The 14,937-nt window shown below is 34.8% G+C and overlaps 1 protein-coding gene across 1 annotated transcript in view; it reads left to right on the top strand.

Annotated features, from left to right (window-relative positions):
- The first annotated feature begins 7,779 nt into the window (after positions 1 to 7,779).
- LOC143236358 (cytospin-A-like) overlaps positions 7,780 to 14,937 on the top strand; it is an 88,573-nt gene continuing 81,415 nt past the window's right edge. The window contains exon 1 of the mRNA XM_076474628.1: positions 7,780 to 8,334. The gene's annotated coding sequence lies outside the window, so the exon portion shown is untranslated. The remainder of the gene's footprint in view (positions 8,335 to 14,937) is intronic.

Raw genomic sequence — 14,937 nt, 5'->3', positions numbered from 1 at the left:
TTAGTTAAATAGATGATATATAACAACAAATTAGCACTAAACGAAATAAACTAAGATATAATCTCTAGTATTAATAAATAATGAAAATAACGTCAAATATTTGACAAACAACATTTGAGAACTCCATTACTGTTCGACATCTCAAGAGAAAAGAAGAAACTTTTGAATCTAGTGTTTTGACTTTGAAGTCCAAAGATGATCTCTCTAAACTTGGAACTCCATCTCGAGAATCGGTTTCGTTCCTGATATTTGAATCAATAACATTCAGAGTAACCCGAATATAGACAGCCCTTCACACCACCTGAAATGGGCAAACATCCTTACACAGTCAAATGTCAACTTCCAATGTGTAATTAACTGTTAAGATAGCCGAGATGTTTGTATAGTTTATCCACTATTGGCAAATGTTCAATAACGAATTACTTGGTTCTCAACATAAGTAAATAAAATAGTATTTCATCTTTAATTTCTATAAAAGTATAGTTTATGGCATAAACCTGTCCTCTCATTTGACGGACCACTCTCACCAACATTGCATAATATATATATTTATATAATTAACATATAATAATGCTTAGCTATTAACAATGCCTAAAGTGTGTAGTAAATACAATTGTTTTATTTTTTACACTTAAGACCTCGGAACCAGGAAAGAGAACGCATGCCCCTCCATTAATTAAATTGAGGGCTCAAATACAGTTACCTCCATCATTATTTTATTGACAGCAGTTTTTATTTAGTCCTTTTGTATGCAGTCAGCTGACTCCCTCAGCCGAAATGAAAATATATTCCAGTATTTTGATAAGTTCTAAACATTACGCTGAGTAACCTTTTTGTGCATAACACAATGTATAATGAATATTCTGTTTGTCATCTGAAACATTATTTCTATAACATTTTTGTAGCATACAGCAAACAACTGAATTGTATATACGTTCCGTACAGTCATATTAATAACTTCAGATCTTGATCTTTGGTTTGACTGCTACCTACCACGGGTAGCGAAACCAGATTTTTAGCGTCTAAAGCCTGCAGACTTGCCACTGAGGAACTGGTAAGGATTGTTTTATTTGTTTTAAAACTTCTCGCAAAGCTACACGCGGGATTCTGCGCTAGTCATCCCTAACTTAGCAGTGTAAGACCAGAGGGAAAGCAGTTAGTCACCATCACTCACCGCCCAATCTTGGGCTATTTTTTATTAAGGAATAGTGGGATTAACCGTTACATTTATAGCCCCCACGGCTGAAAGGGGGAGCATGTTTGGTACGAACGACAGGGATTCGAACCTGTGACCCTTGAATTACGAATCGAGTGCTTTAACCACTTAGCCATGCCGGGCCGCGGGTGAGCAAGGGGTTTGATTTTAAGAAATCATGATTGAACATGTTTTGTAGTTGAATAAGATACTAGTGGGAACATAACCACATTTATTTATTTTTTGTTGCTAACAATAAGACGAATTTATTTATCGTTATTAATTTTTAAAGGTAATAAATTACACATACTTACTTACCATGTTCGTAATTCGTAGATTAACAGGTATATCCAGTTGATGCCCCCTCCACCAATGGCAGAACCGTATTTCTGCAGTCTTACAATGCAAAAGCCGTGTTTCAATACCTGTGGTGGGGAGAGCACAGATAGCCAATTGTGTAGCTTTGTGCTTAATTTAGAAAAACAACAACAAAAAACATCAATAACATCCACTTTATATTTTAACATTATCTGATAGTTTTGTTAAATTACGTAGGAATAAGCTGCCTATTTAAACATTTCAACGGTAACTTTCCGACAAATAGTAATGAATAAATATAGCGTGTTAAGTAAATGTTTGTTATGTAGCCATGGTGAATTTTTCAATTAGATACTACCGTTCCTTGTCATTTTGCTGAGTGACAGAAAAGATCGAAATGAGCGTTTTTTGACAATTGTCATTTGTATAAGTGTCGAAGAAAGAGATATTCAATTCAGTTCAGCTGCAATTATTCGACATGGTACAATATGTGTGTGCATGTATATGATACCAACAGGAAAAAATAATAAACACACACAGATATATAAACCGGAGAACGGTAAATATTTACTAAAACACGTTCTTTTCTTTATGTGTCTTTTCCAGAAAACTTCTTTCAATCAGTCAAAGGAGTAAGTCATGCTTTGTTTGTTTTTGTTCTTGTTTTTAGTGAAATTCTCTCACAAAAAGGAACATTTCTGTTCATATAGCCTTTTCCTTAGTTTAACCATTCATCACATACAAAGACTGACGATATTAATATAGACGGCCCGGCATGGCCAGGTGGTTAAGGCACTCGAATCGTAAACTGAGAGTCGCGGGTTCGAATCCCCTTACATCAAATATGCTCACTCTTTCATTCATGGGGGCGTCATAACGTGATGGTAAGTCCCACTATTTGTTGGTGAAAGAGTAACCCAAGAGTTGGCGGTGGGTAGTGATGACTAACTGCCTTCCCTCTAGTCTTACACTGCTAAATTATGGACGGCTAGCGCAAATAGCCCTCGTGTAGCTTGCGCGAAATTCAAAATAAACAATTAATATCAGTATGAAACTTTAGTAATGAGAAAAAAATGAATACTTTTTTTTTCTAATATACTTTTGCGAGTTACTATTTTGATATGTAATTTTTTTCTATGATTAACCGCTGGAAAGATACAGAGAATGACAGTTATTTGGCTATTATATATTATATATATGATTCGGGAGCAGCTACAGTATAATTCTTTATGAAGATGACGTTTATTCTAATACTTCACGTTTTGAATCCTTCAAATGTGCTATAATCTGCTTAATCTGACCTTGCATCTCAGACGTATATGTAATAGGATTTGATATGATGAATTTCAATGTTCTATGGCCCAACTCCGTGTGCACACAAGAGATATATTTGTGCTATTTCATGTCAACCTTATGTAGTGATTTTTAATTTTTTTGGTTTAAGATACTACATTTATTATTGTGTTTACCTGTAAGTTTGTGCTTTTGAAACTATAGTGCATATTAATAAAATTTCAGAAGGGCGTCACTTCATATATGACCGTGAAAACTTGTGTTGTATTGTCACAGGGTAGGTCTGCTACATTTCTTTCCATACCACGTACAATTATTTTCCTAATTCTCCGTTTCTGAATTATTTGCTTGTTTATGGACTATTATATCATCCTGAATAATTCATCCACATAATTCATGCACCGTAATTCACGTGCATTTCCAACTAAAATGATTGAACAGTTATGTGAAAGCTGGTGGCACGTTAAAGTACGTACTCTTCTTTAATATTACAACCCATTTTCTCTATTAAAACCACGGTTCAAAATATCTGGGTTTGAATAGCAATTTTCGACATTTTACAAATGTTTTTGATCCAAATCTTTCGTTGCATTGTATGTTTTCCAAACTGGAAGAGTATCTAAATTCCAACCTATGTAAACATTTCTAACATCAAATGTTACGATCACAACGTATCTGCAGTAATTTATTACGAATAACACTAATTATTTAAAATAAGCGTTGTAAAATTTGTTATTTATCTTAAGATAATCGTGGTAAATGTTTCGGTACCTTTACTATAGTAAAGTACTATAGTAGGGTTTCTCAAACATTCTTGGCTCAAGGACCTCATTAAACATCGTGGTTAACGACATATATTCACTGAATCCAAAGAAATGTAGTTACTTTCATTTAGGTTGTTGTTGCCTGCTCTTTTTGTTGTCTTAAGCTGTTGTAACAGCATATACTGTCAGTGTGGGTAAGTACTGCAATCCCTCTGAAACCATATTCTAGTTCCTATGGCGTTTATGGCTTGGCCTCTAATTTGGGAACCCTACTAAATACAGCATGAAACTCTAATCTAAGACATTGACGAAACAAGTTTAGTCTCTTGAATGCATTTTAATTGGTTATCATTACTGTTTTCATAATTTCTTACTGTGAATTATTTAATAGCGAGAGTTACTATCATGCAGATTTGATTGAAAGAAATAATGGAACCCCGCATGGTTAGGTGGTTAAGGCACTCGATTTGTAATCTGACGGTCGCGGGTTCAAATTGCCATCACACCAAACATGCTCGCCCTTTTAGCCGTGGATGCGTTATAATGTGACGGTAAATCCCACTATTCGTTGGTAAAAGAGTAGCCCAAGAGTTGGCGGTGGGTGGTGGTGACTAGCTGCCCTCCCTCTAGTCTTACACTGCTAAATTAGAGACGGCTGGCACAGATAGCCCTCGTGTAGCTTTGCGCGAAATTCAAAACAAGCCAAGAAATAATGGAAACAAATGTGTCACATACTTTTATGCGGTACTTCTCAACTGCAAAAATATATTTAACTTTGATTTAAGTTTCTTCATTGAGATAGTTGATTTTATTCGTACATTTTGTTAATTATTGGAACTAAGTATTAAAATAGTTTTCATAGGCAGTCCGTTCACATTCTGGTTTTAGATGTCTGCAGATGTTTGAAGAATAACTACAAACGAACAAGATGTAAGAATCAAAGAAACTTTTTCCATAAAAACGTTTAAACCGAAGCTGAATTTTAATTCATTCACAACTGAAATACTTCTAAAAAGTTACTTATTAATGTATCTATTTTTAGTTGATTTTTGAATAATTTCAACAATTTGTGTCAAAACAACACGAAAATTTACCTCTACAGAATATAAATATAGAATGTTTTTTTAAAAATTTGTCAGTAAGCCCAAAATATGGGAGACAAGTGTTTTTTCTACCTACAAATATAACAAACTGATCAATATATGAAAAGTAAAATAAAAGGTAAAATTACTATATTGTACGACCAGGACCGGCCAATAGAAGGGAGTAGATATGTGGCACTTTGCCCCTAACTCCCACTTGTAACAGATTTATCGTTATACGTTTATTGTAGTACCTAAACTAGTTTCTGGAAAGGTTTCTTTTTTTTTCCTCCGTGACTTATATTCTTCACTGTGTATTCCGCAAGTTCCGCCTGTTCTCAAAATTTGTAGAGAATTTTTGAAAGTGTAGGAATCGACAAAGCTTGTTTGACGAATGCGCGCGAGAATTTTGTGGAAAGTTCTGCAAACTCGTGTTATTCCTATAAAAAAGCGGCTAGCCAAAGGATGAGAATATTATTTGGCAGCTACAGTCAATATGGTATAGTCCTAAAAAGCTATACTTTTGATCAACGCGAGGTGCAACAGTATCAACTCAGAATTAATTTTCTCGTCGTAGAACGAGATCGTCGCAAAATGTTTTGTTCTAGACAAGATATAACACTCACTATTGTCTGTAAGCTTGTAAAACTGTTGTATATCATTTATGATAATTATTAGTAATAACCGTTTTATAAATTGTATTGTTTTTATGTTTGTATATTAAAATATATTTGTGCTCAAAAAGAAAATTATTCATATCAGTCTTGTTGGAAAATAATATAAATATGATACACATTAACATTTTATTAGCTTCTAGATTTAAATTCATATTTTCGGTTCTTTGAAATAGTAATACGTAACGCACATAACATTATAGATCGAAGACTTATCCGAAATAAATTACGTAACACAGTTCAAAATGACCTCAAAATTATTCTTCAGTCAAAATTTTAATAAAAAAGATAAAAGTGGACCAGTGAAAAAAATCAGTGAAACACAAAGAACATTACAATCTAAAATGAAAATATTTTTTAAAAGGCAACTTGTCTTCGGTGACGTGCCAGCTCGGAAGTGTTTTTTTCTTTGATATGTATAAATTTATTTTGATTAACGTTATTGAATACGCTAATTAATTACGTAACTTTAAAAACAATTTCGTACATTATATATGTATGTGTGCACACACATATATATGGTCCTTATGGATGGTCCCATCTAGTAAATTTGTTTTGGACCCCATCTAGGCGGCTTTAAGTGGTATTATAGAATCCATAGATGTCTGAAGATTTATTCTCGGGCATGACACTTTAGATGTCTGATCAAGCGATATTAAATCAATGTGGCCATTTATCATCAAGACAAAGGTTAAAAAAGTATCTAATGCCAACCATATTTTAATCATATTCTCTAATCAAACTAATCTATAGAAGGTGTACATGAAGTTTAATTTTTATGGTCATAATGGTTTTCTTGGCCCGGCATAGCCAGGTGGGTTAAGGCAATCGACTCGTAATCCGAGGGTCGCGGGTTCGAGTCCCCGTCACACCAAACATGCTCGCCCTTTCAGCTGTGGGGGCATTATAATGTGACGGTCAATCCCATTATTCGTTGGTAAAAGAGTAGCCCAAGAGTTGGCGGTGGGTGGTGAAGACTAGCTGCCTTCTTTCTAGTCTTACGCTGCCAAATTAGGGACGACTAGCGCAGATAGCTCTCGTGTAGCTTTGCGCGAAATTCAGAAACAAACAAACAACAAACATAATGGTTTTCAAGATACTAACAAACATCACTTCTCATAGCGTATAATAAGAATACGCCGGCAAAGCGATTCTGTTGACCGTTATTTGGAATGACATTGGAACATTAAAGCTTGCAAATCATTTTAGCTACATCTCTGTTCTGGACCTAAACATATTCTTTAATAAGAGGTGCGAGTGCAACTACAAAGAAGTTTTTCTTTATTTTGAATATAAAGCTGTTGTTATAATTGTTTTTTTAATTAAGTACAAAGTTACGCAGTGGGCTATCTCTGCTCTGCCCACCAAATATTAACGTTATATTTTCGCAGACGTGTCGTAAGAGGTGAAAATCCGTTTTGGAAAGTGTATCTCATCTTGACGTACAAAAACATTGTATCTTTTATCTATCTAGGCGTAAACACTGTTATAACAATTCGGCATTTAACGAAAAAAATAATAATGACAAAAGCTATTTTGCCATCAGAATTCAAGTTCTATTCTATTCTAACACTGCAGTGCTGCGTTCAAATAGCCATATTTTAGTTATATATATGTACAGTTGTAGTTCTCATGATATACTTTTCTAATTCTTTAAGTCCTACGTGTAGTAGCACTGATAGGATTATTGACGTCGGTTACGTTTACGTTGTATGTGAGGTACATGTTGTATTATATTAACTAAGGAATTTCGTCCAATATATGCACAATCATGAAATACTGATGTGCTGTTACATATCTGAATTTTATTCAAAGATGATCGAGCTAAAGGTGAAAATGAAAACTCAAGTAAATATATTTTAATATTTTAGAGGAAACTTCGTGTGGGTTACAGAAGACGAATACCTATATCCCCCACACACGTACTGTTTCTGTTAGTGAGTGGGGAAGTAGCGGTTGTAGGGTTGCGCGCTTTTCTCTGCAGATGTACAAAAGAACATCTGTAATAGGTCATTAAGTTTCTGCTAAGACTTCTAACTGTGTTCAGGCTTCCCTTATTGCTTAACTACAAGAAACTTCAAAACTACACGAAGGGCTATCAGTGTTCTGCCCACCACAAAAATCAAAACCCGGTTTTTAGCGTTGCAAAACCACGGACACACCGCTGTGCCACTGGGGAGGAACACTTAACATGGGATATTTGTCTAATTTTGATGTGAATGTAATATTCTTACATACTTAAACCCCTAAAAATACTTGTAGAAAATATTTTTTCTTTCATTTTTTAATAAACTTAAACGTAATTATTATCACGAGCCATTTTTACAACTCTTAGGTAGTGTAAAAGCTGACACCGTCTCTTATTTCAAGGTTAACATGTTGTGTTGCTTTCAAATAAAAAAAATTCGGACGAACACAAGCCAGTTTTATTAGTGTATCTGTGGGACATGGAGTTTCACTCGTAAAGTCGTCAAGTTTTACGTAGATTTTAAAGTATAGTGTTTATACCAAAATTCAGTGTTATTGTGTCGTTAAGTGGTGAAATGAAGCGGAAAGCATCTCCTACGACCTAACACTTTTTTTTTTTTTGTACTTTTATTTTTGTCGAAATATGCCAGGTTTCTAGTTGTTATCAGGTCGTTCCAGTAACAGTTGTTCAAATTGCCGATGCGAAGTTGTTGAAGCAGCTGGCAAGTCGTCTGGAACGGCAATAGCGTTGTGCCGATCAGTTCATGTGAGACGCTCGCGCAACACGTGTACCCTGCAGCAGACTTATTGCATGAGCCAGCTACATGCGCACTGCAGCAGATAAGTGAGCTGTGGTGCTCTACGATTCCCCCATTTGAGTTTTACTCTCGTAGGCTAGGTACGCGATTTCTTATATTAACGTTGGAAATCTGAAGCTACAACTCCTGACGAACTAACTTGATATATTAGATGCAATTATACTGTAATACAAATCCAGTTAACGATCAGACTTCAACTTCCAGTCATGCAAGACTTCAGAGGTAAGTAACTTCACATAAGTTGGTTTTCTGTTGATGTTTAATGGTTTATTTTCAGTAGCTACAAACCGTAGTTAATGAAATAGATATTTCAAGTTTTCTGATGTGAAGTCAACTAATGTGCAGTAAAAGTTGGTCATGAAGTACAACTGTAACGATTTGTATTTTCACTATGGTAAACTACTGAACTTCAGATATTATACGAAGGTCCAAATTAATTAACGCTGTTACACATTGTATCCAATGTTTTATATAATTCTAGAATTAATGCGGAAATGTGAGATAAATTTTAATAGAATATGGTGAGTGAGTGTCACATTACAACTTTAGTCGTTATGCCATATCTGATCGCATATAGCTTTAGCTAGTTTCAGCTCCTTCTAGTCAATATCTGTTTGAAAATATCCACACCAACAAGCCCTTTCTAATACACAGTTGAGTTTTTAAAAACATTGGGGTTTAGGGTCATCAAATCATAAACTACACGTAATCTACAAGTATATTGTGAAATCTGTAATTAAACGTTAATTTATTACGTGTTTTACCACAGGTTATTTGTTATATATAACTTTTAGAAGTGACGTAAAAGATTTTAGTCGTGGAGACTGTTTGTACTAATAATATACTCCCCACGCGAGTGAAGCATTTCACAGATGTTCTGTATTTACTGATATTAACATTCTGTGTATATTTCTATATAACCGGACTTTCTTTGTAAATTTCGCCCCTGTGCCTTTGTAATTGAAAACCGAGAAAGAGTTGTTTTCTCTGTGATCATGTTAATATTTCGACATCCAGATAAACTGAAATAAATATCCTGTTTCGTCCTCTCACCATCTACGGGTTTCAATCTACCTCCTGGTGCGATAAAACGGCGCTATTTTAGCGTATAATAGTGGTGATCGCGATACCCAAAGCAACGTTTATTTGTGTGTGTGTGTGTTTTATATATTCAGTCCATCTTTGGGTCAGCGATGATTTTACGAACTTACAATACTAAAATCTAGAGTTCGATTCTCCGTGATGGACTGAGCACTGAGTAACTATGCGCTAAAAAAAACCAAAACAGCAACAACAAGTTATAAACTTATGAGACTGTTCGCCAATCTGCACCTGAACATATTGTGTATTGTGTTATACATTTATGTTACAAACTGTTGTATAAACAATAGTAAGTTATGCATATTAATCTAATATCCGTGATCTATCCATAGAAATGAGGCTCGGCATGGCCAGCTGGCTAAGGCGCTTGACTCGTAATCTGAGGGTCGCGGGTTCGATCCCCGTCAACCAAAACATGCTCGCCCTTACAACCATGCGAGCGTTATAATGTTACAGTCAATCCAATTATTTGTTGGTGAAAGAGTAGCCCAAGAGGTGGCGGTGAGTGATGATAACTAGCTGCCTTCCCTCTAGTCTTACACTGCAAAATTAAGGACGGTTAGCGCAGATAGACCTCGTGTAGCTTTGCGCGAAATTCAAAAACAAAACCATACAAATGCTCGTGATCCATTTATTTATTACTTCGTGACACACCCAAGTGGTAACTCTTGAGACGCCTAAGTGGTAATCTTCCGTACGTTGTTTTAGACCGTAACACACACACACAAGCTCAAAACCAATGATACATATTTAATAAGTAGTAGGCATGTGTGTTTAGTATAGATATTCGACACTCCAGAATTACTGATATGAATTTCGATATGTTCATTTTCTCTGTGAATAAGGGCTTTTCTATGCTCACTTTTATATATCTTTAATACAGTTTGTTTACATTCGAATTACATAGTTAAATATTTCTCTAGCTTTTTTCATAATGATTCGTCAGCATAATTCTTCATCTTACCGTCGTTTTAAAGACAGATAGCTCAGTCAGTTGATATCATGGGTTTATATTAGTCCTGTGTATACCTCCTGGGGTGCTTTGCACTCTACTCCAAGTATATATTACTTAGCACTGGTTAGGCCAGAACGACTGTGACACACTGTACTTTCCTTGACCACCATTAGCTCAGCGGTACGTCTGTTGACTTATAACGTTAAAAACCGAGTTTCGATACTCGTGGTGGCCACAGCACAAATAACCCGTGGTGTAGCTTTGCGCTTAACAACAAACAGGCACCTTCCTTATTATTATTACCTATGTATCAACAAATCAGTATTGTTCCAAACCCACGTGTTTTAATTCCTGTTTGTATTTACTCACACCAGCTAGTATGCATTTGTACTCTTGACTTTTTTAAATCTATACCGTGAACCTTTTCACAGTTTGTATGAAAGATATAGCGATCTATATCAAGAACATTCTAGAGCTCCACTCCGAGAATGATATGGAAATTTGGGTAACATTCTAGAAGTGCTAATAAAGATTATAAAAGCCTATTAGTGACTCCCCCCCCCCGTTGCCATCATTCACTGTGTAGCCAAGATTCACGGTTGAAAGTCAGGATACAAGTATGTCGCATAAAGCCATTTTCGACAGGTTGACAAGACAAAATATTGCTAACTTGGAAAAAAGTAGTGAATCTGAAAACGACAATGATACTGAACAATTTGAAAAATATTCAACAGGGGAAAAAAGAAAATAGATTTCGTAAGTACCAGATTCAGAAGAACTTGAGGATGAAGCATCAGGTGGTAAAAAAGTAGGTCATACAACTTTGATTACATGATATTCCAAAGTTCTCTCTATCTTTGTTTGGGAGCTGTAAAAATATATATATATTTGTACCAACTCCCTTGTATATTAGCCGAAATACGGCGAAGTAACTGTATAAAAACCCAAATAATGCTTTTTATAGCGTGTTAATCCTCTGTAATTAATATAATTGGCTAATTCACCATGTGTGAGGCCTGTAGGAAAATATCTCTGTACCAAATCCCATGTAAATTGGTCAAAATACGGCTGAATGATTGACAGAAAACACTAAAATTATACTCTTTTGTGATCTCTGACTCACTTAAAATACTAAAACATTACAAATCGAACGTTTTAGTATAGCGTATAAAAATATATATTTATATTAATTGTTGTAAATACGGTCACACATAAGCACAAAATATCCATTTTCTGGGTTGTTTTACGTTTCATCCCATAAAATGCTTAAAATGACCTAAATCAAAAATATGAAAAAAATATTTGGTCGTATCGGACCACAGTTAATTCTACCATATTTTGAATCAGTCCGTCGAGAAATGATGAAATAGCGGGCGACTGAAAGTCTTTGAAAGAATAGAATAAAACAGCATGTCTTTCTTCAGAAATATGATGAATACGTTTCGGGCTTTGAACCTCAGAAGAACCTGGAAAGTACATAGAAAGTGCTAACAAAGCTAAGTTATTTTATGTACCGATAGATGCCACTGTAAGGTCATGAACGATGAATTAGAAAATATCTATTTTGGAAGCTTGAAAAACCCGATCAGTGTGAGTTCTACTGATAAAATTGTAGGTTATATGTCATTTATAGCGATATAAAGTTCTCCAGATTTTCTCAAGTGTGATTCAAAAACTTTTGTTATAGTATTATAAAAGCTAAAGCAATATCAGCATTTTTGTAACTGACAAAGAGGTATCTTTTCAAAGTATATAAGTAAATTACGAAAGGCGTTAGCCAGTAGTTTCTTTGAGGCCGCGAAATAAGACTTGAACTGGTGGTTAAGGTGCCCAACTCGCAATCTGTGGGTCGCGAAGTCGAAATCCACCAATAAACATACTCGCCTATTCAACCGTGATGGTGTTATGATGTACATATCAATCCGAAATTTCGTTTGTTATGAGTTGCCCAAGAGTTGACAGTGGGTAGTATTTAACAGCTGCCTTTTCTGTAGTCTGTCACTTCAAAATTAGACTATTATTGCTTTGCGCCAAATTAGAAAAATAAATGAAGCTGTAATATACTAAAAAATGTTACTATTTATAAACATGAAAACAAGTATAGTTAAAAGCATAATTTTGAAAATATCACTTGGTTTTTGGTATGTGTATTCCTATTACTTAGTAACCTTATGACATTCATAATTTATCTTATTTGTTTGGTGTTAAGTCCAAAGGTACACAGTGGATTCTGTATTCTATTCATCACATTATAAAATGTGTCACTTGGAAGCAAATGTATTTTAAATTAATAACTTTGCTACTGCCTTTATAAAATTAAGAAGACAAAAGAATAATTTTAAAAACATAGACTATGTTGAATAAACTTACTGGAAAATACTAATTCGGGTTGGCCCGGCATGACCAGGTGGGTTAAGGCGTGCGACTCGTAATCTGAGGGTCGCAGGTTCGAATCCCTATTACATCAAACATGCTCGCCCTTTGAGCCGTGAGGGTGCTATAATGTAACGGTCAATCCCACTATTCGTTGGTAAAAAGTAGCCTAAGAGTTGGCGGTGGGTAGTGATGACTAGCTGCCTTCCCTCTAGTCTTACGCTGCTAAGTTAGAGATGTCTAGCGCAGATAGCCGTTGTGTTGCTTTGCGCGAAATTTAAAACAAACCTGAGTCTCGAAGCTAAGTCACCGAGGGTTCTAAAATTATGTACATATTACACGACATATTTAAGTAGTTTCGTAATTCAGCTCTAAGAGCCTATACTAGTGAGAAAAATTATAAAAGGTGAATAATCACTTGAGAATACCACAGTTCATGCTATGCTGAAATTACCAGTGTAACTCTACTGGAACGTTAAAATACTTGAAAATTACTTTGAAAACCTTAAATTACCATTATCTTTACGTCTCAGCAGACATTCACCCTCATAAATTAATTATACCACATTCAAGATTTAAATAGAACAAGAACTTTGAATCACAGAATTAATTTTAAATTATATCTGGTTGGTATGATTTAGTCAATTAAACATCTTAATGCAACTTAACAGTAAAAAAACAAGTCACATAACTTCATTTGTTGTTCTCAAGGAATGTTATTTCATATTCTTGTTTGTTTTTGTTGTTGTTGTTATCAGGCCTTCAAGAATTCCAACTTATCTTTTCCCGACTTTTTTGAGTATCCCAACTTTTCCCTTATTTTTCTACTTTTCAACTAAATTTTTGGTTTAGCGTGAACTACAAAACTTGTCACAAAAATACATATAGTTGTATTATGCATACCATATAACTGCCGTCATAAGTAACTTAAGAATAAACAAAGCATTTCAGAACCTGGTGGATGCAGAACTTAAGCTTTTTTACTTCTGCAATATTAATAAATTGACTCCTCCCCCTTCTGGTGAGTTAGGTCACAGTAAATATAACCTCCATCCCAATGGAATGTAACTGATGAATGATCAAATAGTCTTACAATATATTTTGAGTTTTGAAGTTGAAGCGCGTTCACTATTGTTAAATTGTGCTTTTTTTTCGTAATTACGTTTTGCATAAGCTTCAGTTGTACTTTATTTGGTTTTCATGTATGAGAGCATGCATATATTTGTCAATCGTGCCCTGAAATAGCTAGACATTAATAGACTTTATTGATCGTATGTTAACCTAACAAGCATACACGTAGTTTGGTTTGTTTTGAATTTCGCGCAAAGCTACACGAGAGCTATCTGCACTAGCCGTTTCTGATTTAGCAGTGTAAAACTAGAGGGAAGGCAGCTAGTCATCACCACCTACTGCCAACTCTTGGCTACTCTTTTACCAACGAATAGTGGGGTTGACCGTCACATTATAACGCCACCACAGCTGAAAGAGTGAGCATATTTGCTGCGACCGAGATTCGAACCCGCGACCCTCGGATTACGAGTCGAACGCCTTAACACGCTTGGCCATGCCGGGCCAGCCCAAATCTAATTTTTGACTTCTTCTAACACTTTTGCACAGTACTGTATATTATATATATATATAAATATATACACACACACACAAGTGATTAATCTAAGCCTTACTGACGCAGACATGAAATTTACTTGTGGGTTAAATCAATGTGCACAGAAAACATATAAAATCAATATAATCGGACCATGAACGAATGATAGTGATGGGATAATATTATGTTACGAAAAACGTTAAAATCACGGATGATAAACCACAAAATGCTAATTAACGTCTCTAAGGTACCTTGAGTCAAAGTAAATATTCATTGCAAATAAATTGTTGTATTTATTTACTGTAGAAAAGTACAGCAAATTATTTTCTTTCTCGAATAATGAAATCATACTGTATACTGCTTCATTGTTTTTGGAATATGAATTGCACTGTTCTGAAGTGTAGCAGGTTAAATGAAATCAGTAAGTTCACTAACATACGCTGAAGCAGATATTTAACTGTAAACCTTCCCATTGTGATTTACAGTATAGTGTGTTAATTTACTTGAATATATAACCATATACTGTGAAAACTTAATAGCCTTAATTAATAACATTAAAGAGTAGCAGATGAATTAGGTTGGATAAGTTCTACTGATTTTCAAAAGATCAAATTGAATGGTTTTACCAAGTTATATTCTCTATTAAAGTATAAGTTAATTAGTTTGAATAGATTTGATTGTTGTAAACAGTGAACTGAGAATTAATAATTACACAGCTTTAAAAGCTAAGCTATCGCATGTTAAACAGCTTGACAAGAGTCGATAGGTATAAAGAATAGTGGCTCATAAACGT

The sequence above is a fragment of the Tachypleus tridentatus genome, chromosome 13 (genome assembly GCF_004210375.1).
Source record: "Tachypleus tridentatus isolate NWPU-2018 chromosome 13, ASM421037v1, whole genome shotgun sequence".
Lineage (NCBI taxonomy): Eukaryota > Metazoa > Arthropoda > Merostomata > Xiphosura > Limulidae > Tachypleus > Tachypleus tridentatus.
Note: the sequence above shows the minus strand (reverse complement) of the source record. Positions and strands in the feature narration are given on the sequence as shown.